General features: G+C 46.9%; 1 non-coding gene across 1 annotated transcript; it reads left to right on the plus strand.

Moving 5' to 3' along the window:
- The first annotated feature begins 9,953 nt into the window (after positions 1-9,953).
- TRNAV-CAC (transfer RNA valine (anticodon CAC)) lies at positions 9,954-10,026 on the plus strand. The gene has a single exon. It is a non-coding gene; the product is annotated as a tRNA-Val (tRNA).
- Positions 10,027-11,443: the final 1,417 nt, after the last annotated feature.

Below are 11,443 nucleotides of genomic sequence, written 5' to 3' on the forward strand. Positions count from 1 at the left end.
GTAAGCCCACTTCGCGCCTAAATACTTCAGCATGTATTTCCTGATATTAAGGGCATTATCCTACACAACAATAATACAATTCAATTATCAAATCTAAGTACAATATTAATCCAGTAATGTTACCTAATATATGCTGCAGATATAATTTTCCCTTTGTTTAAAAAATGTTCTATCTATATAAACATGTTTGTGTATACATACAGATGCATTTAACATCTGTGTCTATATCATGTAAATATGAGAGAGAGATTAAGGATTAAGAGTGTGTATTGTGGTACTGATATTTCCCCAGGATCTAATTAAAGTTCCTAAATTGCACTTCCATCCCTACTACCTGGAACTGTCCCCCGATGTCTTTGTTTTTGTTTTTTTGTTTTTTTTTTTAATTTTATTTTTTATTTTTTTAAATTTACATCCAAATTAGTTAGCATATAGTGCAACAATGATTTCAGGAGTAGATTCCTTAGTGCCCCTTCCCCATTTAGCCCATCCCCCCTCCTACAACCCCTCCAGTAACCCTCAGTATCTTCTCCATATTTATGAGTCTTCTGTTTTGTCCCCCTCCCTGTTTTTGTATTTTTGTTTCCCTTCCCTTATGTGTTCATCTGTTTTGTCTCTTAAAGTCCTCATATGAGTAAAGTCATATGATTTTTGTCTTTCTCTAATTTCACTTAGCATAATACCCTCCAGTTCCATCCACATAGTAGCAAATGGCAAGATTTCATTCTTTTTGATTGCCAAGTAATACTCCATTGTATATATATACCACTTCTTCTTTATCCATTCATCCATCAATGGACATTTGGGCTCTTTACATATTTTGGCTGCTATAAACATGGGGGTACATGTGTCCCTTTGAAACAGCACACCCATATCCCATGGATAAATACCTAGTAGTGCAATTGCTGGGTCGTAGGGTAGTTCTATTTTTAGTTTTTTGAAGAACCTCCATACTGTTTTCCAGAATGGCTGCACCAGCTTGCATTCCCATGTTTTTGTTGTTTCTGATGGCATTCCATTTTTGAAGAGGACAGCCTAGTTATCTTGTTCAATATCCTACCTTCTGATCAAACAACATTTCTGAAAAGAACAACACATTAAATATTTGTGTTTTCTATAGCATCCTGTCCAGAAGTAAACTAAGAACAAAGCAACAAAATGTGAATACTCTTACAGAGGAAATATGAAAGGAAATGCATCTGCCAGCAGGGTGAGCACTCTGTGTTGTGGCAGCAGTAACCTCGGCTCCGATCCAAAACGTAGCGTCTGGTGTCTGTCTGAACAGCAACTGACTCATCTTTCAGTTCGCTTTCAATCCCCAGCACTGGCTGTGACCCTGTTTTGCCACCAGGGATTTACCACTGACTCGTGGTCAGAAGGGAAGGAAAACCCACCCACAGTAAACACTCCTAGAGCCAGGTGTATGGGAAACCTGGCTGTGCTCCACGTCTGCGCATGTGCAGAAGCTACTACAAAATGCTTCCTCTCAGGGAGTCTTGTCTGTCATTTCCGTTGATGAAATGGTGCTGTTGTAGCTGTTTTTCTGGTTGAGATATTTAAAATTATGGGGGCTTTTTAGGAGAAATGAGGATGAGCTTCGCGTGTTTTAATTAAAATCCAAACTCCTTGCCATAGGTCTCTATGTCTCCATTCCCCATCAATATGGACACTGTTTTGTTTTGGGTTTTTTTTTGATATCTATTTTTGAGAGAGAGAGAGCACAGGCAGGCAAGGGGCAGAGAGAAAGGGAGACACAGAATCTGAGGCAAGCTCCAAGCTGTCAGCACAGAGCTCATCGTGGGGCTCAAACTCACGAACTGTGAGATCATGACCTGAGCTGAAGTCGGACGCTTAACTGACTGAGCTACCCAGGCACCCTATATAGGTACTAGTTCTAACACCATTTATTGAAACTATTTCCTTCCCTCATTAACTATTTTTTATGAAAACCAGTAGACCAAGTAGATGTCAATTTCAGGGCTCTCAGTTCAGCCTATTTGTGTACCCTGCTGCCACTAGCACATTGCCTCGCCTACCATAACTTCTCGTAAGTCCTAAATCAGGTAGCACAAGTCCTCTAGTTCTGCTCTTCTTTTTCAACAGCTCAACTCTGAAAAAATGTAAAACTCTATGTAACAGTCACACAGGTTAAGATGTGCTGGCATTTCATTCCTCTCATTTCAGTGTAGGACACATGCCCTCCTATGCACTGGTTGACTCTCGTGGTCAAAGATTCTCGGACCCTCTGGGAAGAATAAATCTGTTGTCTGCAGTCTGAGGAAGAGGCTGTCTACAACACTCAGCAGAGTCTGGATTTTTCCTGAACAAAAAAAATTTAGATCACTTTTCTGGCCTTTGATTTTAGGAACCGTTTACTATGAAATAAAGCCTTGTGTTATTTACACTTTTTCTTTCTAGGAACATAGGGGCCTACGGAAGATCTCTAATTGGCTAACCTGAGTGTGAGATCTGATGTTGCAAATTGGAGATTTAAGAAAAGACTTGACTTTTGGGGCGCCTGGGTGTCTCAGTTGACTAAGCGTCCAACTTCGGCTCAGGTCATGATCTCATGGTTCGTAGGTGCTGACAGCTCAGAGCCTGGAGCCTGCTTCAGATTCTGTGTCTCCCTTTCTCTCTGCCCCTCCACCTCTTGTGCTCTCTCTCTCTCTCAAATATAAAGATGCATTAAAAAATTAAAAAAAAAAAGAGAACTTTTTTCTAAATATAAGAGGATGAAAGAGAGGCAAACATGCTGAGTGGAAAGAATAGTCTGGAATCAAAACACTAACGTTAGGATTTGGCACTGAATGTCAGATTTTGAGAAAGTGAGAGAATAGACTAGGAAAGAAAAAAAGATCTAGGAAAAAGAGATCTTTTCCTTAGTGGAAACAACAGATAATTAGGGTCCCTTTTATGACAGCGTTCATTTGCTAATATATAATTCTTCTTTTCCATCTTTGTAAATGTGATACTGTTGAGCTTAGTGTGTTATATGTTTTTCTGGAATGTATATGTTTATTTTTTTTTCCATTTTTTTTTTATTTTTTTTTCAACGTTTATTTATTTTTGGGACAGAGAGACACAGCATGAACAGGGGAGGGGCAGAGAGAGAGAGGGAGACACAGAATGGGAAACAGGCTCCAGGCTCTGAGCCATCAGCCCAGAGCCCGACGCGGGGCACGAACCCACGGACCGCAAGATCGTGACCTGGCTGAAGTCGGACGCTCAACCGACTGCGCCACCCAGGCGCCCCTGTTTATTATTTTTTAAGTAAGCTGTACACCCAACATGGGACTTGAACTCATGACCTTGAGATCGAGAGTGCCAGGCCCTACTGACTGTTAGTCAGGTGCCCCTGGAATGTATATTTTTAAAAAATGACTATTATACTTCAAATATTCATCTGTGAACCTCCTAACCTCATACATGGCCCTATCTACTGTACATTGAGAGTAAAATGGGTCCCACCTGGGGATGTACCTGGGAAAGTGCAATTAAAATTAAGGAGGGGGTTGTGAGGGTATCAAGAATGATAGCTTTCCTTAATGTAGCAGTTTTCCTACTTCCTTCACACCTGATCTTCCCTTCCTTCCTCCCTCTCTTCCTCCCTTCAAAAGTTTAAGTAATTGCTACACTCACCCCGGGGCTCGAACTTGACCTGGAGATCAAGAATCACATGTTCCTTCAACTGAGCCATCCAGGGGCCTCCTTTCTTCTTTAAGTAAGGGCAAATGAAAAAAGTATTCAGTTGCACCCTTGGAATCCATAGAAATCCTGGCTAAGGAAGTTCAAGGCAAGATTGGGGATTGCCTACTCACTGGTAGCCTGACCAAGGTTGTCTGTCTGTTTACTTTGGCAAGGAGACTCAACTCACTTTCACCAGACATGGGAAGACAGGGATCCAGATGAGGTTGATTTATGGTAACTTTAGGTCCTGAAATCTCACAGGCTTTCTTCCCTTCCTAACAGGAGGGAATGGCTGCCTTTCTTTCTGGCCAGGACTCTTTTGGGGCCCCTTGTGGACATGTCCGAGGTAGCAGCTGGCTTCTCCTATGTGTGTCTCCCAATCTGGTTGTTTTGAATGACCAGAAGTGACCCACGACATAACTCCCTGCCTGTGGGACCGAAAGGCTCTGGAGAGCAGCGCAAGCCACAGAGACTACAATCAGCGAGGTTGCTGATCATTCACTTGCTCCCTGGGTTTCAGGTAAAGAACAAAGTGCTATCTCTGTATCTTCTCTGCAGGCTAAACTGAAAGAAGTGTGAGGTTCCAAAAGGGTCATTAAGAACCTTGCTGAGTTGACTCAAACTCCAGCCTGGCCTGGAAGGCCAGGCTTGAATGAGGCTGATTTTAGGATAAAAGCAAAGAAAAGGAGCAAAGGTAGCATAGCCGGAAGATGCTGAGACTAAAGTCTCAAATCTTAATCTCTGAATGAGCTCAGGGCCAAGACTTGAATCAGTTTCCCGCATTTATGAAGAAGGTTATTAACCCCAATTCAGACAAGGGGCAGGAGTTTATCAGTGGTTCTTAATAGAGGGTCATCTTGCCCAGCCCCGCCCCTTTTCCCACTAGGACATTTGGCAATGTCTAGAAACTTTGGATTATCACGACTTGAGGATGTGTTTGGCTTCTACTGGCATTGAGTACACAGGGAAGCCCCAGCCTGCAGTGCACCAAAATGGCATAGAATTCATGGGAAACCCCTCCACAAGGAAGAATTACCGTATCAGTGGTGCAATGTTGAGAACCCCTGGTGTAGATCAATGTCCCCACTTTATCTACAAGATAACACTAATTACCAACTTAATGGACATGGAGTCTGAGGAAAGCTGGTGTCAGAACGAACTCAGAGTTTGGCCGGGGCACACGGGAAGATGTTGGCATCAATTAAGTTGGGAGAGCTGGCAGGGGCGGCAGGCTGTAGGGGAAGGACACAGAATCCAGTTCAGGGCAGCCGAGGCTTCCTTGAAAGCCGTCATCGCCTCTGTCGCTGCAAGTCCTTTGGGCGATGTTGGGGACCGCTGGGGCTCGCCTCTGTCGCTGCAAGTCCTTTGGGCGATGTTGGGGACCGCTGGGGCTCACGCTGGGGCGCCTCCCCTCCTGCCTCATCGCGGAGACCTTCTGTCCTCACGGGGCAGTCTGGAAAAGTCTGGGTTGTGGACAAAGGCTGGTATATATACAACTACGAAGTTGGGGAGGTAAAGACAAAAGGGAGGCCTCCAGGGGGACTTTGCTGTGATAAAGAGGACTCCGGAGATACCTGATACCTGAGGCCTTGCTATTGTCCAGCTAAGGTGGTTTTTCCCTCTAGCAAAGCATTAGCATTAAGACAGTGGGGAGTTCCTGGGAAACATTTTACTCTGCTGGCCTCAAGTATCAGTCAATGGGCTGCAGGTTATAAGGAGACTTAGTTTCCTGCCATTTCCTTCTGCCTTTGTTCTCCATATCACTGTGGAGAGGCGATGTTGGGGATCCAGGAAACCGAGTCTCCAGGTTTCTAGACATTAGGCTATTGATAAGACCGCCTTTTTCTTGTAATTTACTGAGATATTTGTAAACGGATGGAGACCCAAGTCCTGTATGACTGTGATCTCTATCAGCTGGCCATTTGTTTTCTTTCCTTTCCTTTGTCCTGGGGCAGCCAGGAGTGCCTGAGGAATGTCACACACATCCCATGGGATGTGCTAGCGTGCTAGCTTGTATTTTGCCCTCAGCCTGCCTGAGGCTCCCTTGTCAGAGATCTCTTTTAAGCAAGGCCCTGATCAGAACTCGGATTGTCGCCCCCCTCCCCCCAAAACATTTTGAGACTTACATTGTTTCCATCTCAGTTGGAATCCTTTGTTTCCAGGCTTCCAATGCTCAGAGCAAAAAACCTTAAGAGAGTTCTTTTTGACTCCAATGTAGTGCTCAACCCCCACATCTAGTTAGTCAGGAATTTGTGTTTTCCACATCTAATTAATTAGTCAGGAATTAATTCATCAAGTATGGATGTTGATCTACACGTTCCTCCTCTTTCTTGATTTCTGAATAGGTCAAACAATGCTCTTGATAAAAGTGGGGAGATCGATTTAAACAAGCGATCCTTGGCTCACTCAAGGTCTTAGGTTCCAGACAGTCTGAGGATGGTTGGGTGATGTGATCTGATGCTTGGGTCGAGAGCGAACAGTCAAGAAAGAATTCTTCAGACATTTTCAGTGCAAAAAGGTGGTTTTATTAAAACATGGGGACAGGACCTATGGGCAGAAAGAGCTGCATTGAGATTGTGAGGAGTGACTGATTATATAGAGTTTTCTATCCTATGGAGATGAAGGTGACATTAGAGCTCCAGGAAATTGAGTGTATAAGGTTCCTGGAGGTCTGGCGATTATTAACGTTGTGCTTTTCTTGTAAACCATTAAGATGATGGGGAAAAAAAAAACCCTGACCTTGACAGGGAAAAATTATGTTATAAGACGGCCAACTGTAAAGGGCAAACATAGCTAGCCTCCTGTACCCCAAGAGTAAACTCTGACCTATGTAAGCTTAGAAGGACCCCAGCGTATGAGATGCTGAACCAGTGTTTGTTTTGGGCTTTCATAGAAGTGCTGCTCCTGTTCCCTAAATATTAGTTCTGCTTAAAACCACATTTGCTAAGTTACTGGGAGATAAAACTCCCTCTTAACTGCTTGTTTGAGCTTCTGTAAACCTGCTTGGCGTAACCACCCTTCCCCATTCTCGGGCACCGCATTCTGTTCGAACTAGATAGAAAACTAATATTATAAACAATATGATTCAGCATTCAACTAGCTAGAGTCAACAAGTTATATTGTAAGGGTTAAATTGTAGTGTAGGGCTAATGCTTAGCTTGAAAAATAACAGCTTTGTGTTGACACTGAAGGTTAAGAGATAACAGCCTTGCTTTGCTCTGGTAAACTACGCCTCATACCCTTGTAAATTAGGCTTCACCAGTTAAGGAAACAAAAGTTCAAAGAAAAGAGCATCAGAGGCAGGGTCAAGGAGATCCACTGGTTGCAACTTAGAGGCAGAAAGTCTAAAGTAAACACCTCATTAGGCAACTGTTTCTAACTCATCTGGAACCTGTTTCTTTGTTCTGTTCCCAGGTGATGATAAAACGATGTGATCGGTTATAAAAACTCTGTACCCCGGCTGTTCGGGGCCGCACTCTTATCAAGAGTATTGGTCCCGATCGGTCGGCCTTGCCTCTCATTGTAATAAACTTTGTTGTGACTGTCACTGGTGCCCGTAGCATTCTGTTTCAGGAGTCGTGTGGATGCAATAATATTTTAAAATTCTTCAGGACTGTGTGATTGGTGCCCGCCTTATATTTTAAAGACCTACAACATTGTGTGATTGGTGCCCGCCCTTTCAAACTGCCACCCTTTGCAACCCGACTGGTCAATACAGCCTTTATAAGACATTCCCAAAGCTTGTTCGGGGCCAGACTTTTGGGACCTGTTGTATTTCCCTGTCTGGCCCGGCCGCAATAAACTTGTTTTGATCCTGTTTTTGCTGTCCAGAGTTCATAAGCGATCGCGACCTACAACACCGACAGGACTGATAGGGAATTCCAGCCCCTGCCCCGAAGACTCTCCTTCCGGGATCTTCTTCCTGCCCCACTTGCCGCATGCCAAATTGCCACCAACGCGGAAGTAGCAGGCTATAGATTGCCCCCATGCTTATGCTCGGGGCTCAGATCTTTGGAGAGACCGTCTCCCCTGAGCCCACTGATGTAAATAAATCTCCAATCCTCCAAGATCTCCTGGCTCTGTAACAAAGACAGTGACACACTGATGGAGTTTCATATCCTGCATGACTGTGATCTTTTGATCTTTAGGGGTTGACCATTGTCTTTTCTTTGTTCCTGGGCAGATATTAGTGCTTGAGGAATGGGGGTGGGGTATGTAGGGTGTCACTTTGCCTTTCCCCTCAGCTTGCCTTTTGTTATCTCATCGGTGGAGGTGATGAGGTTTTGGGTGATAGTGGGGTTCGTGGGGTCCGGAGCCGATGGCCAAGAAAGAATTCTTGAAGCCGTCTTTGATGCAACAAGGTGAATTTATTGAAGCACGGGGACAACAGCCATGGGCAGAAAGAGCTGCCCAGGGACCATGAGGCCATGAGGAGAGACTGGTTATATACTATGGGGTTGGGGGAGGTAAAGTCCAAGGGAAGTTTCCAGTGAGATTTTCATATGCTAAAGACTCACAGGATAGTGGAGGCCTGGCTATTGTCAAGCTAGGGTTGTTTTCCCTCTAGCAAAGCATTAGCATTAAGACAGCAGGGGGTTCCTAGAGAAACTTACTCTGTTGGCCTCAAGTATTTGTCAATGGGGTGCAGGGTTTAAGGAAACAGTTCTATCTGCCATTTCCTTCTGCCTTTGTTTCCCCCCATCTCTATGCAGGGGTGATGGAGACTTAGGTCCTGCAGGACTATGATCTCTATCAGTTAACCATTGGATTTCCCCCTTTCCTTTGTTCTTGGGCAGCCAGGAGTGCCCAGGAGTATCACACATGTCCTACATGGGGGGGAGGGGGGGAGATGTTTTCAGCCTGTCAGTTTGCCTTTTGCTCCCTCATCAGGGGTGGCTTGTCTTTGGCTCTGCCCCCAACTTCACCCTCTTACTGGCCTGTGTCCTGTGTGCACCTCCTCTCCTGTAGCAGAGTCAGGAGCCCCACACGTTCCTGTTCAACCTGCAGGGAAGCGACAGGTTCCTTGGCGGAGTTTGGAAGGACCCGGAGAGGTGCGAGTGTGCATGGAGTGAGCTTGTGGTTTCCTCACTGACTGCAGCCATTCACACTCCTGTAGAAGAAATGGCACCCGCTCCCTCTCTTCTGTCTTGATGGGGCCTCCAAATCCCACAAAACAGAAAAATGATGAATCTTCTCTAACTGGGCGGAGAAAGAGGAAGATAGATCAAGGAGGGAAAGGGAATAATGGCATTAAATTTCCTGATCTAAAGCTACCATAAAGTCTGCCTCCTCTAGGAGCTGGCCATCCAGTCACTGATGAGAATGATATGGTCCATTCCTGTTCTGGTCTCCAGTTTGGGCCAAAATTGAAAAAGGCCAACCACCTCGGTGGGGTGTCTAATAAAGCCATTAGATCAAATTACTCAGTCGAATTTTTGTTCTTTAACAGAGGCAAACCTGAAAACGTTTCAGACATTACTTTTCTCTGAAAACTATCCCTGCCTCTGCTGAAATTCACACTGTAAGACCTGGTCAGTACGGAAACTAAAGACGAAAAAAAAAAAAAAGGTTGGGGTGTTGCAAAAGTTGAAATAAAACTGCCCCTAAAAAAGAATCTAAGACCTATGAGGAGAAATCCTGTGATCACAAAATATGCACGGAGCGTCCCTGGGTCCTCCACCTTCTGGCAAATCCTGAAACTCTTGTGGTTTATATTTGGCCTGGTCGCCTAAGTGTATTTACTACAGGCCAGAAAACATGATTTGGTCTATATTGGATATTTGACATTTTCAAACAGACAAATGCCCTAAGATGTCAACCTATGTTACCGAACCTGCTAAAAGACGAAAGTGTGATTAAAATATTGAACTAAATGAGCCGGGTAGAATAAGCGACAGCGGCAGGAATCGGAAGGACCCCACTGCCAGGAGGGTCGCGGCGCGTCGCAGAGCCAAAGTGTTGGCTGAGGAAGAGCGCACACCCGACGTCTGCCCTGGGGCCCCTCTTACTGCAGGCGGACACTGCGTTCGTTGCGGTTCCCAAGGCCAGGCTGCTGAGGGCGCCAGGGTCCCGTCCTGGGGGGGAGGAGGGAGTGGGGAGGCACGGGGGTCCTTTGCCAGGGCCGCTTCGGGGGCGCGGGCTCCTCGCTCGCAGGGGCGCGGTTGTTTCCAGGGCCTTGGGCGGTTCAAGCGAAGTCGGCGAGCGCGATAGTTGGGGCCAAAATGCCGCTTTTGGGGGTTAGAGCCGGAGACCAGGCCGCCTGGCTCGTTTCCGTAGTGTAGTGGTTATCACGTTCGCCTCACACGCGAAAGGTCCCCGGTTCGAAACCGGGCGGAAACAGCTTGCTTCTTTTTACCACTACTCCCCCCCCCAACCCCCCCATCTATTGTCCTTTAAACCGCAGAAAGAACGGGGGCCGGAGTCCCACCGCCACCTGAAAGCCTTCTCAGCACTCGACCACCAGGCCTGGCCGCTGTGTGTCTGCTCCCAGTCACCTTGGAGAGCGGGCCACACCCACTTAGTCACTCCAACAAGGGCACGCAGGACGAGGCCCACTTCAGGTTACCTCTACTTCCACGCATCCGCTGGCCTGCTCATCTGGCGCCTCCGTCTGCCCCACGGGCTCACAGCGACCGTGGCTCTGAAAAGCAGCACGTTCTTCCCTGGGCGGCACACTTGCGCAACAGGTGTATTTATTTGCCTGACAGAACGCAAAGAACACAAACCAGCTGCACCTGGGACCCGAGCCAAAGACGCGAAGGTGAGGCGTTTCAGGCTCCACCTAATGAGCCCATGGGGACACCAAAGGAGCCCGTCCCCGTGCCGTCATCAGGACAGCTCTGGAGCTACTTCGGAAGTCGCCAAGTAGAGGGACTCCGCCCCCCCCCCCCCCCCCCCCCCCCGCTGAGAGCCGAGTCCGCACCTTACCCATCAGCAAACGAGGCTCAGAAAGAGAGCACGGCCTTGGCTCTGCAACACACACGGCTCCAGCTGGACTAGAGTGTGGCACAGGCCAGTCACCTTGTGGTCAGGGCCCAAGGGGTCGCTGAGGCTGGAAGAGGTGGTGAGCAGCAGGGCAAGGGCTGGGAGCCTTGTGCGGCTGCATTCAGCCCTGCGCCGCTGGGAATCGCCTCCGCTTGTGCTCTGTCCGCCTGGGAAGTGTCACCTTGACTTTCAGGGTTTTCATCTGCAGGGGCCGAAGCAGGGATCCTGTGTGGGTGGATTCCCCCGGGATCGGATCGGTGGGATGGGATTTGGATTTTTCACCGCTACTGCTCAGGTTCGATTCCAATCCAGGAGACTTTGTGGCGCTGTCTCCATACTTAGGATTTGCCTTTTCATCCCCCAAAGTCTGGTGTGCACCCAGGGACGCTTGCAGAAGTGGCTGTGCACTGAGCCCCTAAAATACGGGAGGTCAGGAGTCCGGGTCCTTGTAATGGCCAGGCTGGGAGAGGAGAGCTGGGATGAGAAGCCAGGCCAGCGGCTCCCTTCCATTCACCTCAGAAACCCAAGGTCTCACTTCAAGCGTTTTCCTCTAAAGAGAACCTGGGACTTGACTTTGTCACTCCTTTCAAACAAACAAACAAACAAACAAACTTTGAAACATACCAAAACAGTTGCCAGAATGGTCACATCCTATATCCCTCACCCAGGTGCACCAGTTAACATTTCCCCACATTTGCTTTCTCATTCTCGCTCCACATGTACAGACAGGACTTGTGCAGTCATCTCCAGATGATTGTTTGGTCCGCGGTTG

The sequence above is a fragment of the Lynx rufus genome, unplaced genomic scaffold, assembly GCF_022079265.1.
Source record: "Lynx rufus isolate CCGP_SWC_20201006 ecotype Redwood Valley unplaced genomic scaffold, mLynRuf1.p SCAF_2, whole genome shotgun sequence".
NCBI lineage: Eukaryota > Metazoa > Chordata > Mammalia > Carnivora > Felidae > Lynx > Lynx rufus.